Source organism: Diorhabda carinulata, chromosome 10, assembly GCF_026250575.1.
Source record: "Diorhabda carinulata isolate Delta chromosome 10, icDioCari1.1, whole genome shotgun sequence".
NCBI lineage: Eukaryota > Metazoa > Arthropoda > Insecta > Coleoptera > Chrysomelidae > Diorhabda > Diorhabda carinulata.
Genome location: NC_079469.1, coordinates 14,845,725 through 14,857,576, shown reverse-complemented (window position 1 = coordinate 14,857,576; position 11,852 = coordinate 14,845,725). Strand labels below are relative to the sequence as shown.

General features: G+C 28.8%; 1 long non-coding RNA gene across 1 annotated transcript; it reads left to right on the top strand.

The window, feature by feature from the left end:
• The first annotated feature begins 323 nt into the window (after nt 1-323).
• Nucleotides 324-2,451, top strand: LOC130898625 (uncharacterized). Its single transcript, XR_009059911.1, has 2 exons — nt 324-611; nt 2,363-2,451. It is a non-coding gene; the product is annotated as an uncharacterized LOC130898625 (long non-coding RNA).
• The last annotated feature ends 9,401 nt before the right edge of the window (nt 2,452-11,852 follow it).

The following is an 11,852-nucleotide window of genomic DNA, read 5'->3' as shown; positions in this document are numbered from 1 at the left end:
AAACAATAAACGTAGAGGTTTCACTGGAATCGTTGATTCCATCAAGTCAAAATAAGTTTAACTCGATAAAAACAAACTAAAAATCACTACTAGACACGTGATATCGTGTTCCACATCAATATTCAAACTCATATCGATAAATAACTTAATTAAACAATATAATTGTAGACGAATCGATGATTTTCCTGTTTATCTGTTAAACTCGAATAAATAATTTAATACAAGTACACGCTGACATCATATAATTCCGCTTATTCAACCCCAAACCCATTATTACACGTTGCATGTTGCACTTAGTCACTAAAATGTAACTAACGTGCCGTGTGCCATTAAAACAACGGCACGTGACTCACTTTCAAGGGTGATGCACCTCAACGAAATCGAGAAAATCTCTTTCAATTACGTATAACAACAATGACGTTTAGTTTTGTTAAAGTTTTGACACGTTCCGTCTAAATTGACATTCGTTTTCAATAATAATAAAATGCGTTGAAAATTTCAGTAAAATGGCGATGCCAAAAGATGCCAACATTTGTATTTATTATTTCGGTATATTCGCTATAGTTTTTTTAAGTATTTATTGTTTCAAGAGAATTATTTGGAGATCTAATGTAAGTACACTAAAAAAAATAATTCATTCCCAAAATTAGTTATAGTCCATTCGTTTAGATCGAGAACAAAATTCACCGAAACTTATTGCGGGTATTAATAATTATAATACGACAAAAATTTTGAAAATTATCGTCCAGATTTTCAAAATCAAACGTACGAAAGCTTAACTTTTACTAGAGGTACGTTATTAGACAGAAATCCATCGATTTTACTATATTTTCGTTTACTATGACATTTCGACGTATATATACTTGTTTTTCACGAAAAATTTAAACGAGATTTTAATTAGCATTAAGATATCGGAGCACATATTTTATATTTTTGTTTGTGATTATTGATAGCCTTATTTTAAAAAGAACACCCTATACATTGATACATTTTTGAAATCTACGTTAAATTTTAGTATACTTTTGTCTGAAAATTTTTTTCGAAAAATGCATAATTTTTGAGTTATTAAATTTTTTGTAAAAAATTTGACCGTTGTAGACCCTTATAAATTATTTTTTTAAGCGGACACCCTTAAAGATATGAAAATGGTTTCTGTTCGGTTAATTTAAGCAAGGTCAGACGTATTTGAATCTATGTTGAAAAATGTTTTATTTTATACAGGGTGTGTATAAAAAGTTTTCAAAGTTAAACTTTATAAATATCAAATTTCTTTATTTTTTTACATAGAACCACCCGGTTTTTTCTATTTTAATGCATTTAGGGGTAAGAAATAAGGTAAATTCATGTATACTTGCCTATTTTTATGTTATAGTCCTTGTATTAACGGGTCAAAATGAAATTTACACCACACCTGTATCTCTAAAAATTTACAGAAATCATTTAATATCTCGTTAACAGTAAGGTTTAGGTATAGAAAAGAATGAATTTGCCTTATTTTTCATTTTTGAATGCATTAAAATAGAAAAAACAGGGTGGCTCTATTTAAAAAAATAAAAAAATTCGATATTTATAAAGTTAAATTTTGAAGACTTTTTATAGACACCCTGTATAAAATGAAAAATTTTTCAATATAAATTCAAATACGTCTGACCTTGCTCAAAGCAACTGAATAGAAATCATTTTCATATCTTTAAGGGTATTGTCGTAAAAAAATGATTTATAAAGGTAAAATTTTTTACAAAAAAATTAATAACTCAAAAAGTATGCATTTTTCGAAAAAAATTTTTCGACAAAAATTTACTTAAATTTTACGTAGATTTCAAAAATGTATAAATATATAGGGTGTTATGTTTAAAATAACAAAGTTACAGTCGACTTCCGGTAGAACCGGAAGTCGGCCATCTTTAAAAATATTCTAATTAAAAAGTTCATATCCGAAAACCCAAACGTAGAAATTTTCATGATTTTACTACAAGTATTTTGCCATATACAGGTAGTTTTAACTCGTCGTGGTACACCCTGTATATCGTAGTGAGCCTTAATACACATTTATACAGGGTCAAGTCAAAAATGGAAATGTTAAAACTGTTATAGAATATGCAGTAAAAATAAACTTTTTTATTTTGTCAAAAATATATGGAGTTTAGTTATTTTTTGGACGTTTTTTGTTTCCTGATGATGTAACAACGTTTCGTTTTAACATCAAAGTGAATTAATCTTCAGAAACAAAAGTTAATAGATAATCGTGTAGTTGAAAATGCGCGAAAATTTGAATGAAATAACGATTTTTCGAAGATATTCAGAAATTTCCCTCCTTTTTAACTCAAAAACCGTTTGCAGTGATACTGAAAATTATTTTTAGGGCACATGAAGCGAAGGAACATCAATTTCTATCAGATCTAATTGCAATAAATGTAAAAATTTGATACAATAAATAATTCCACCCCGAAACGATTTGTTTTTCGTAAACATAACCAAATATTTTCCGAACCGTCTGAAGCACAACCTGGCGGCGTCAAGATAAATAACTTTCCCTGTAAAATAAACATTTTAATAAGCTGGAGTGAGGATAGACGCCCGAAATGACAAGTTAGAGAAGCTGTTGAAATATAACAGCGACCCGAGCCGTGATTTAATTCGAAACAACGTTGCGTTATAAAAGAATACCTGATGAAACATTAACAAAGTTTTCATGGAAAATTCCCGAGTTGCGAAACTTCGTTTTGAATGGGCGCCACCGTCCGACGAAAAGAGAAACAAAAGAAAAGTGAATATACAAAGGAGCTAATTAGACAAGTTTTTTTAAAGTGATAAACACCAAATTTGGGAAGTATCGCCTTTTAAATGCGATCGACCCTGTATAAATTCAACATTCCACGCCCGGGTTCTAACCAGCTCACGTGAGAGATATCAGTTTCCTTATGCGCCAATAACTGATTGAATGTATGTGTGTTTATAGTTATTCGCATCTGTCGACAGGTCATAGAGTCACGCTAACGTGGTAGACAGCGACCTCACCTCAACAATATACTACGAGATTCGACATCTATCGAAATTTGTGGATAAACTTCTTTCTTTTTACTTGTACTTTAATTTTTATTCTTATAGTCGTAGAAAAAATATAGTGTTCAACATATTTGTTGGATAACTCGATTTTATTATTCTATATTCTATATACACTGTATAATATATTATTATATTCAATTTTTGTTCATTATCCTATTGACTGCGCCACTTTTTTTTTCAATTTTTGTTAACAATATCTTAATAAAATGGAATTTTTTTGAATGAAACCAAAAATTGGACTTTGCAAAGGTCGAAACTTTCTCTACAGTTGATATATTGTTAGTTTTCGATAGTATCTGTCAAAATTTGACGTAAATCTTGAATTAAAACAATGTTCATAATGATCTAAACCAAATAATCGTTTTCGTAACCGATTTCGAAAACTTTTCGTACACTCCTCGTATTCCGTATACTTTTTTATTGAAATCACTCCATAGAAAAATCCATAGGGTTCAAATCAGAACTAAAAGTCGACCAATTTTTCCAAAAAAATAGCTCCGACTAATTCTATTCGAAAAGTAGCGGAAGATGGACTTTGCAAAGGTCGAAACTTTCTCTACAGTTGATATATTGTTAGTTTTCGATAGTATCTGTCAAAATTTGACGTAAATCCTGAATTAAAACAATGTTCATAATGATCTAAACCAAATAATCGCTTTTGTAACCGATTTCGAAAACTTTTCGTACACTCCTCGTATTCTGATTACTTTTTTTATTGAAATCACTCCATAGAAAAATCCATAGGGTTCAAATCAGAACTAAAAATCGACCAATTTTTCCAAAAAAATAGCTCCGACTAATTCTATTCGAAAAGTAGCGGAAGATGGACTTTGCAAAGGTCGAAACTTTCTCTACAGTTGATATATTGTTAGTTTTCGATAGTATCTGTCAAAATTTGACGTAAATCCTGAATTAAAACAATGTTCATAATGATCTAAGCCAAATAATCGCTTTCGTAACCGATTTCTGAAACTTTTCGTACACTCCTCGTATTCTGTATACTTTTTTATTGAAATCACTCCATAGAAAAGTCCATAGGGTTCAAATCAGAACTAAAAATCGACCAATTTTTCCAAAAAAATAGCTCCGACTAATTCTATTCGAAAAGTAGCGGAAGATGGACTTTGCAAAGGTCGAAACTTTCTCTACAGTTGATATATTGTTAGTTTTCGATAGTATCTGTCAAAATTTGACGTAAATCCTGAATTAAAACAATGTTCATAATGATCTAAGCCAAATAATCGCTTTCGTAACCGATTTCTGAAACTTTTCGTACACTCCTCGTATTCTGTATACTTTTTTATTGAAATCACTCCATAGAAAAATCCATAGGGTTCAAATCAGAACTAAAAATCGACCAATTTTTCCAAAAAAATAGCTCCGACTAATTCTATTCGAAAAGTAGCGGAAGATGGACTTTGCAAAGGTCGAAACTTTCTCTACAGTTGATATATTGTTAGTTTCCGATAGTATCTGTCAAAATTTGACGTAAATCCTGAATTAAAACAATGTTCATAATGATCTAAGCCAAATAATCGCTTTCGTAACCGATTTCTGAAACTTTTCGTACACTCCTCGTATTCTGTATACTTTTTTATTGAAATCACTCCATAGAAAAATCCATAGGGTTCAAATCAGAACTAAAAATCGACCAATTTTTCCAAAAAAATAGCTCCGACTAATTCTATTCGAAAAGTAGCGGAAGATGGACTTTGCAAAGGTCGAAACTTTCTCTACAGTTGATATATTGTTAGTTTTCGATAGTATCTGTCAAAATTTGACGTAAATCCTGAATTAAAACAATGTTCATAATGATCTAAGCCAAATAATCGCTTTCGTAACCGATTTCTGAAACTTTTCGTACACTCCTCGTATTCTGTATACTTTTTTATTGAAATCACTCCATAGAAAAATCCATAGGGTTCAAATCAGAACTAAAAATCGACCAATTTTTCCAAAAAAATAGTTCCGACTAATTCTATTCGAAAAGTAGCAGAAGATGGACTTTGCAAAGGTCGAAACTTTCTCTACAGTTGATATATTGTTAGTTTTCGATATTATCTGTCAAAATTTGACGTAAATTTAAAAGTAGAACAATCTAAAAACTGACATAAACAAAAAAAAACATTTTTACGTGAAAAAAACAATTGAAGAAACCAAGAAAAAGTCACGTAAATATTATATTGAATGTTCTGACACGTTTCTATATAAAAAAGCTGTGCAGTAATCTTAACATTCTAGAACAAAATTCCTGATGGTCCGTACGGTCGGTTTGAAAGTCTGCAGTGGTTTTAAGTGTTTTTATTTTAGGTTTATAGTTAACCAGAGAATAATTCTGAGCTTCCAAGTTAATTTTCTGATTAAATATTTGATAAATAGGCAGTTTTTGATGGAATCATCGACGCTACATTCTTTCTGAGGGTGTTATCCTGGAAAACGTTGATATCTTTCAATTGGTAACCGCTGAAACCGTCTCATATTAAAATGAAGTCATTGTATATAAAAAAATTCATAACCCAAGAACGTGTTTCTTTCTGTATTTATGGGCATTGAAGAAAATTGTGTCTCCACTGAAATACAAAATTCCTAAGGGAATTCAATATGTATTTCGGCTATTTTCATATCAACAACAAGAAACCCGGATGAAATTGGACAAATAAAAAAAATTGGAGTGAACGTAGCTGGCAAACAAATATTCAAACAGAATGCATCAATTCAAAAAGAATTTCACTTTATAACAGAAAATTTTATGTACGACTGTTTGTAATAGGGTAAAATGATAACTATATACAAATATGTTGTTTTACGAGGTGTGTTTGAGAAGTAGATTGTTTTTTAAGCGATATACAGGATGGTTCTGGAAGTTGTTTTATGATATGTTTTGATTGCGAGTTTATAATGTTGAAGTTTAACGCTGTATAACTCAGTTTGGGTTATGACAAAAATATTACTGTTTTTTTTTATTATAGAATGAACATTTTTCTTATGATATTTGTCTATTTTAGTTTTTTGATACCATAAATTTAGATACTACGAATTTTTTTATTGTATTATGTCACAAAAAATTTTAGTTTAACTTTCATCCTGTATATTTTCCGTAAAAATTGAAGAGGAAAAACAAAACGTGGTCACTAACATAGATCAATCTTTTCTCTATAAATTCGTGTTATATAAACATAAGTATCTCGGTTAGTTTTAGAAATATAAATATTTATACAGGAGTGTGTCAAAAGATTTTTTAGAATATTCAGCTTTAACGCTCTGTACATCAGTTTGTGTTATCACAAGAGAGTTAATATATTTTTTTTATCATAAAATGAACACATTTCTTCCGATTTTTGTCTATTGTCGTTGTTTTTCATCATAAATGTGAGTACTACAAATTTTTTTCTTGTATTATGTCATAAAAAATTTTAGTTCAACTTTCACCCAGTATATTTACCGTAAAAATTAAAGTTGAAAAACCAAACTTGGTCAATAATAGAAATCAATCTTTCTTTCATCAATTCATGTTATATAAACACGAGTATCTCGGTTAGTTTTAGAAATATAAATATTTATACAGGAGTGTGTCAAAAGATTTTTTAGAATATTCAGCTTTAACGCTCTGTACATCAGTTTGTGTTATCACAAGAGAGTTAATATATTTTTTTTATCATAAAATGAACACATTTCTTCCGATTTTTGTCTATTGTCGTTGTTTTTCATCATAAATGTGAGTACTACAAATTTTTTTCTTGTATTATGTCATAAAAAATTTTAGTTCAACTTTCACCCAGTATATTTACCGTAAAAATTAAAGTTGAAAAACCAAACTTGGTCAATAATAGAAATCAATCTTTCTTTCATCAATTCATGTTATATAAACACGAGTATCTCGGTTAGTTTTAGAAATATAAATATTTATACAGGAGTGTGTCAAAAGATTTTTTAGAATATTCAGCTTTAACGCTCTGTACATCAGTTTGTGTTATCACAAGAGAGTTAATATATTTTTTTTATCATAAAATGAACACATTTCTTCCGATTTTTGTCTATTGTCGTTGTTTTTCATCATAAATGTGAGTACTACAAATTTTTTTCTTGTATTATGTCATAAAAAATTTTAGTTCAACTTTCACCCAGTATATTTACCGTAAAAATTAAAGTTGAAAAACCAAACTTGGTCAATAATAGAAATCAATCTTTCTTTCATCAATTCATGTTATATAAACACGAGTATCTCGGTTAGTTTTAGAAATATAAATATTTATACAGGAGTGTGTCAAAAGATTTTTTAGAATATTCAGCTTTAACGCTCTGTACATCAGTTTGTGTTATCACAAGAGAGTTAATATATTTTTTTTATCATAAAATGAACACATTTCTTCCGATTTTTGTCTATTGTCGTTGTTTTTCATCATAAATGTGAGTACTACAAATTTTTTTCTTGTATTATGTCATAAAAAATTTTAGTTCAACTTTCACCCAGTATATTTACCGTAAAAATTAAAGTTGAAAAACCAAACTTGGTCAATAATAGAAATCAATCTTTCTTTCATCAATTCATGTTATATAAACACGAGTATCTCGGTTAGTTTTAGAAATATAAATATTTATACAGGAGTGTGTCAAAAGATTTTTTAGAATATTCAGCTTTAACGCTCTGTACATCAGTTTGTGTTATCACAAGAGAGTTAATATATTTTTTTTATCATAAAATGAACACATTTCTTCCGATTTTTGTCTATTGTCGTTGTTTTTCATCATAAATGTGAGTACTACAAATTTTTTTCTTGTATTATGTCATAAAAAATTTTAGTTCAACTTTCACCCAGTATATTTACCGTAAAAATTAAAGTTGAAAAACCAAACTTGGTCAATAATAGAAATCAATCTTTCTTTCATCAATTCATGTTATATAAACACGAGTATCTCGGTTAGTTTTAGAAATATAAATATTTATACAGGAGTGTGTCAAAAGATTTTTTAGAATATTCAGCTTTAACGCTCTGTACATCAGTTTGTGTTATCACAAGAGAGTTAATATATTTTTTTTATCATAAAATGAACACATTTCTTCCGATTTTTGTCTATTGTCGTTGTTTTTCATCATAAATGTGAGTACTACAAATTTTTTTCTTGTATTATGTCATAAAAAATTTTAGTTCAACTTTCACCCAGTATATTTACCGTAAAAATTAAAGTTGAAAAACCAAACTTGGTCAATAATAGAAATCAATCTTTCTTTCATCAATTCATGTTATATAAACACGAGTATCTCGGTTAGTTTTAGAAATATAAATATTTATACAGGAGTGTGTCAAAAGATTTTTTAGAATATTCAGCTTTAACGCTCTGTACATCAGTTTGTGTTATCACAAGAGAGTTAATATATTTTTTTTATCATGAAATGAACACATTTCTTCCGATTTTTGTCTATTGTCGTTGTTTTTCATCATAAATGTGAGTACTACAAATTTTTTTCTTGTATTATGTCATAAAAAATTTTAGTTCAACTTTCACCCAGTATATTTACCGTAAAAATTAAAGTTGAAAAACCAAACTTGGTCATTAATAGAAATCAATCTTTCTTTTATCAATTCATGTTAGATAAACACGAGTATCTCGGTTAGTTTTAGAAATATAAATATTTATACAGGAGTGTGTCAAAAGATTTTTTAGAATATTCAGCTTTAACGCTCTGTACATCAGTTTGTGTTATCACAAGAGAGTTAATATATTTTTTTTATCATAAAATGAACACATTTCTTCCGATTTTTGTCTATTGTCGTTGTTTTTCATCATAAATGTGAGTACTACAAATTTTTTTCTTGTATTATGTCATAAAAAATTTTAGTTCAACTTTCACCCAGTATATTTACCGTAAAAATTAAAGTTGAAAAACCAAACTTGGTCATTAATAGAAATCAATCTTTCTTTTATCAATTCATGTTATATAAACAAGAGTAACTTAGTTAGTTTTAGAAATATAAATATTTATACAGGAGCATGTCAAGAGATTTTTTATTCCAGCTTTCACCCTGTATATTTTCCGTAAGAATTAAAGTAGTAAAACCAAACGTGATCATTCATATTTCTATCAAAAAATTGTAAATTTGAGGTAAACAATAATATCTCTAGTCTCAATTTTCACAATTTTATCAAAAATTTCCCGTTATTTTCAAAAAGAATCTGAAATAATACATCTTAGACTACAAATTTCACGAAAATATCTCCAAGTCCTTTCCTGTTTATACATTATTTAAGTAAGAAACGAATTTCCATTTTTTTTTCAAAAAATACGAATAGATTTTCCGTACCTTTTCATTCACTTTTCCACCGTCGTGTGAAAACGTTTCCAAGCGGACAAAATATTCTTTTAAAAGACTGGAAAACAGCTCTGAAACGAACGGCGTATTCAACATCAAAGAAAATATTAAAATTTATACTTAGAGTACATGACCGGCTCTAAAAATTCACCCCATCTCCCAAATATCAATTTTTAAAGTTGTTATTAAATTTTATTTCGAAATATTTGATCGGAAAATAGAAATTGACGTACGTCTATGTCGGCGTCAACTAAATTACAAACTCGCCCTACAGAGACGGCTTAGCAAAACAAACTTTTAATTGTCTTTTCATCTTTTACGGTTGCTTATGTTGGTAATATTAGACGACGTTTTAATATGATTATATCGGCCCCACTTTCTGGCTCCCACTTCATGCAATAATAATTATATAAAGTAGACGGTTTAATAGCGTAAGACGGATCAGATCGAGGTTGATGCCAACATAGTAAAATCGCTCATGATGTGTCTCAAGTCTTTCGTAACTTTCCATAATTTAATATCGTTTCAAAATGAATTAAAAGTTGTAGTAGCATAATACAATTTTTTTCTAATTTCACCCTGTATAATATCCGCAAACATTACAACGGGAAAACCGAACGTGATTATTTATTTCGTCTCTTTTTTTTTCGCTACCGATTCACGTTAGGAAAAAATAAATAGCTCACAAAGTTTCAAAAATAATCATATTTTTACAGGGGTATGTCAAAAAATTTGATTCTAAGGTTCAACTTTAGAACCCTATAACTCAATTTGTGTCACTACTGGAAGGCTGTTGTATTCTTTTATTTCAAAACGAACATTCCTCTACTGATTTTTGTCTATTGTCACTTTTTTAAATCACAAATTCATTAACTATAATTATTTTTATTGGGTTTTCTCAAAAAAAATTCTTCTTTCAACTTTCATCCTGTATATTTTCCACAAAAATCCAATTATAAGAACCAAATATGTTCAGTTAGTTAGTATAATCTTTTCTACTTTAGCGAAAGTTGAAAAGAAATAACAAACCTACATAGTTTCGGAAATATTAATGTTTTTACAGGGGCATGTCAAAAAATTTGATTTTAACGTTCAACTTTAGAACACTATAACTCAATTTGTATCACTACTGGAAGGCTGTTGTATTCTTTTATTTCAAAACGAACATTCCTCTACTGATTTTTGTCTATTGTCACTTTTTTAAATCAAAAATTCATTAACTATAATTATTGTTATTGGGTTTTCTCAAAAAAAATCCTCTTTCAACTTCCATCCTGTATAGTTTCCACAAAAATCCAACTATAAGAACCAAATATGTCCAGTTAGTTAGTGTAATCTTTTCTATTTTAGCGGAGGTTGAAAAGAAATAACAAACTTACATAGTTTCGGAAATATTAATGTTTTTACAGGGGCATGTCAAAAAATTTGATTCCAACGTTCAACTTTAGAACACTATAACTCAATTTGTGTCACTACTGGAAGGCTGTTGTATTCTTTTATTTCAAAACGAACATTCCTCTACTGATTTTTGTCTATTGTCACTTTTTTAAATCACAAATTCATCAACTATAATTATTTTTATTGGGTTTTCTTAAAAAAATTCCTCTTCCAACTTTCATCCTGTATATTTTCCACAAAAATCCAATTATAAGAACCAAATATGTTCAGTTAGTTAGTATAATCTTTTCTACTTTAGCGAAAGTTGAAAAGAAATAACAAACCTACATAGTTTCGGAAATATTAATGTTTTTACAGGGGCATGTCAAAAAATTTGATTTTAACGTTCAACTTTAGAACACTATAACTCAATTTGTATCACTACTGGAAGGCTGTTGTATTCTCTTATTTCAAAACGAACATTCCTCCACTGATTTTTGTCTATTGTCACTTTTTTAAATCAAAAATTCATTAACTATAATTATTGTTATTGGGTTTTCTCAAAAAAAATCCTCTTTCAACTTCCATCCTGTATATTTTCCACAAAAATCCAACTATAAGAACCAAATATGTCCAGTTAGTTAGTGTAATCTTTTCTATTTTAGCGGAGGTTGAAAAGAAATAACAAACCTACATAGTTTCGGAAATATTAATGTTTTTACAGGGGCATGTCAAAAAATTTGATTTTAACGTTCAACTTTAGAACCCTATAACTCAATTTGTATCACTACTGGAAGGCTGTTGTATTCTCTTATTTCAAAACGAACATTCCTCCACTGATTTTTGTCTATTGTCACTTTTTTAAATCAAAAATTCATTAACTATAATTATTGTTATTGGGTTTTCTCAAAAAAAATCCTCTTTCAACTTCCATCCTGTATATTTTCCACAAAAATCCAACTATAAGAACCAAATATGTCCAGTTAGTTAGTGTAATCTTTTCTATTTTAGCGGAGGTTGAAAAGAAATAAACCTACATAGTTTCGGAAATATTAATGTTTTTACAGGGGCATGTCAAAAAATTTGATTTTAACGTTC